General features: G+C 41.5%; 1 long non-coding RNA gene across 1 annotated transcript; it reads left to right on the top strand.

The window, feature by feature from the left end:
* Positions 1-316: 316 nt before the first annotated feature.
* LOC144169486 (uncharacterized) lies at positions 317-2,077 on the top strand. Its single transcript, XR_013322457.1, has 3 exons — positions 317-455; positions 1,304-1,365; positions 1,940-2,077. It is a non-coding gene; the product is annotated as an uncharacterized LOC144169486 (long non-coding RNA).
* The last annotated feature ends 1,639 nt before the right edge of the window (positions 2,078-3,716 follow it).

The following is a 3,716-nucleotide window of genomic DNA, read 5'->3' as shown; positions in this document are numbered from 1 at the left end:
CAATAAATGCAGTTTCGGCGCTACGCAACGTCACACAAGAGGTGACGTGCACTTGATTTCAGCAGTGATTTTGACCACCCGAACTTTAATCACGCCAAGATGACGCACTCACAGCGCGAAGCAACGACAATAGCTGGAGTGAGAAATTTCTTGTATCTATCAGCCTGAATACGTGTTCAATCAGAAGATAGGCTGCAATCACTGAAGTAAAGATATGGCTGTTATTTTTCTCAGATGTCCAAATGCGCACGCGCAAAACTGAGGTTTCTGTGCCGTTATCATCATGGGCACTCAGTCGATTTCAATTGTTTGAGATCGAAGGTACGTCAAGACAGGTGTGGCGTAACTGCAACGGCACGCATTTCTACCGATATCGCTGTTTATCTCTGCCGCTTATAAACTCTGCTCTGTGAAGCCTGCAGGGTTACAGTGGTACCTTGCGCTAGACGACAGAGGTAAGATTACTGGTCTTCTTGTAACATTTATTTTGTACGGGGATTGTTAACCGAATGCAATTTTTTTGAACTCCTCGTATTCGTCATTTTCATACTGTTGCCCCTCATTTATGGCCTAAAAATTGATTTCTTCTCTGGTTTTAGTGTAACAGGGCAGCGATAATTGGTCCCATTCATCCACACACGATGCGTGGGACCAACAAAGTAAAACAAACCTCTCCGTTCTTATGCCAGCGTACCTGTTTTTTGCCGAAGTAAGACACAAAGGACTTGTACCGCAAGCTTAGAAAATTCGCGTTTTACCTTTGATATCATCAGGGTTTTTTTTTGAAACGCAATGACTTCGGTTGCTCTGCATTCTGGGTATCAATAGTAACAAAATGCCAATAAATAATGTTACGGTTATGATTTACTCGATATCACTAAAAAAATTTAAGCAACCCCGCTATTAAGGAGCAGTTTTTATAGCAAAAACAGTAGAATACCGGCATCAATGGCCCTGGCACTCACATATATATGGCATGCAGTGTAAGGAATAAACAGTAGCATACATCGGCGACCAAATTATTGCTGGATATATTTCGTTCTTTTTTACTGAATTCCAATTCATGTGATTTCAGGGGCATGCTAAGGACACCCAGTTTCTTCAAATCGTTTTATAAACCTATATTAGGCCGCTGCTTGAATACACGTGTTGCCAGTCACTGTGTCACTGCAGGCGCAAAATCTTTAAAAACACACAAAAGATAGTTCTCTGGCTTGTCGTAACTACAAAAAGTTGTGTTTTTCGGATCATGTGTATTGTTGAGAAAAAGTGCTTAAAGCAAAGTTTTTTTTTTTTTTTTCAGAAGGCGGCCCACCATGCAGCTTTTCATTTTTCTGGTGCTTCTGGCTGTCTCAACGTCTTTGGGTGAGCTAAGTTTTGGCCTAAGTTTTGGCCAGAAGTTTTGGCCATTCTGTTTATAGTGCAACTTTAAAAAAGTTCACAAATGTCTGCACTGGCTCGGGAAAATACGCCACCTTCGGCAGGTGCAGTTAAAACAATGAACTTTCAAGGTTACTTTACTAAAATAAATAAAGGTACTTGTAAATTCTCAAGCTGCCGTAATGGATCTTGCAGACCTCACACGTTACTTAATGTTAGAAGGTCTCGAAACATATAAAAACCCTTGACTCACCCAATTCATTTTATCTTGCTTTCCCAAATTCTCGGTATCGGTTAATACTATTTGTCAGATACTGTAAGAAATTGAAACTGAATAATGTGAATTCCAATTTGATCAAAATAGGATAGTCTGCAGATTCACGGCAATTCTTAGAGCCTTAGCAAGACTTCCACTGCTTCACATCTATAACCGGCATGTTCTAATAAATTGTTTTTCCGTCTCCCCCTCTCTTGCCGTTCTGAGGCAAACATTGCATTTATCTGCAACCGAAACTGACGTTTTTATTTGTTGTTGTTTTCGGTGGATGGCGCCTCCCAGACGCGGCGATTGTGTAAGTGTATTTCATTTTTTTTATTTTAAAGATAAAAATTGATGGCTTCGATTCCAATGGTTCTTAGTTCACATATTCCTCGAATTTGCCTGAATTGTAAAGAAATATAATCACGTTTCAGCATAAACCCACTATAAGCCCATTTACGCTTACTGCTGGTTCTGTTTTTTTTTTGTAACCCGATTGTTTGACCATGGTAGGGTGGATATAGGGTATTAGCCTGACCGGGGCACTATTACGACACTTTCCATTAAAATGTGGTCACATGCATTAGAACTTGCGCGACGTTGAAGCAGACAAAAAGGAGTTACCCACGAAGGAAGCTTACGGGGTTGACTTATCAGAGTATACATAATTTATGTCAGAGGAGGCCAAGGGCAAAAGGCAACTTGACTGAGGATTGCCGTATTATATTCGTGTAACCGCACATGATTTTCGCTACCACATAGCAGTTATTTTGGAGGAATGTCGTAAGTAAAGGGATAAATAAAGTCAAATAATTCAGATAAAAATTCAGCCACCCCCACCTCCACCACCAGCAGCACCACCACCACCACCACCATCATCATCTTCATCAGCAGTCTCTTTAAGTGCACTGCAGAACGAAGACCTCTCCCACCCAATTCCAACCACTCCAGTCCTGCGCGCTACTCGCGCCCATTCTTTCATGAATGGTTCAATACCTTTCAGGCCCATAAATGGTTCTATGTGGTTTCTGTTGCTTGAACGAAAACTGCAAAATACCGAAAAATCTGTGAAAGACTTCTCCACAAAGCCTTCTGGCTTACTTAAACCTCAGAGGATGAAGGATTTAGGCTCACCCGGCATAACAGGCAGTGCATGTGCGACGCCAATGTGACAGCATGGGAACGAAGTGTCCTGGAGAAATCTGGGAACTAAATGTACACCTTATTTGTAAGCGCACTATGTTTACTATCGGTTTGTTTGAAGTTTGCACAGGTACGTTTGTATTTTTACAACGTGCCCCCGTTGTAACAGTGTTGATTCAGTTGAATAGTGTGCAGACCTTTCTCTAACATGTCCTGTCAGAAATTCTGGAAAAGGCGTAAAAACGGGCTAGTAACGAGAAATTTATTAGAATAGTCTTGGTTAAAAAGAGAGGGCAGCGGTGTGTGGCCGTTCGCTAAAACGGTGTCAAAGATCTTAATGATTTTGAAAGTTGGGCTCGCAAAATATGTTTGAAAAAAAAATGTCCGCTTATCTGCTTGCTTGACAGAAAATTTCGTCGAAAGATGATAGTTATCGGCTGCCACTAGCACGTAACTCCTCCTCTCACCGGCCCCACACCTGACGCTCTTCTTCTCGCTTTTCCCTTATCTCATGGGGGATTAAGTGGTGGTCAGTTTAAGGCAATTCGATTTTCTCGTCTTGGCAGTGATCGCGGGCCACCTTCTGGGACAGCGCATCTTTCGCTTTACGTTTCATTTCTTGTTTTGACTGGAATATGATTACCGGGAGCTCCATTCTTTTATTGCTTGCTATTATCTCGCACGAGCTGGAGGGTTTTTGCACAGTTTTTTAACGCGTGATTTCTTCGATTGCTATTGTAAGACCCAACCCAACGTTTATTCATAGCAAAAAGACCGGAAGTATGTGCTCCCGGTTATGTACTTACATTTTCTCTCAAATGTGCTTGAGGTTTTGTTTGTGGTAAATAATGGGGACGTGAATGACTTACGCCAGTAGTTTTAGTGGTTTTGAAGGCTTCTGCAGATACATAGTTTGTTTTGACGAATTGTTTCA

This window comes from Haemaphysalis longicornis, unplaced genomic scaffold (assembly GCF_048455015.1).
Source record: "Haemaphysalis longicornis isolate Haplotype H1 unplaced genomic scaffold, Haemaphysalis longicornis Haplotype H1 scaffold_2, whole genome shotgun sequence".
In the NCBI taxonomy this organism is placed as follows: Eukaryota; Metazoa; Arthropoda; class Arachnida; order Ixodida; family Ixodidae; genus Haemaphysalis; species Haemaphysalis longicornis.
The sequence above is the reverse complement of the archived record's forward strand: the minus strand, read 5'-3'. Positions and strand labels throughout refer to the sequence as shown.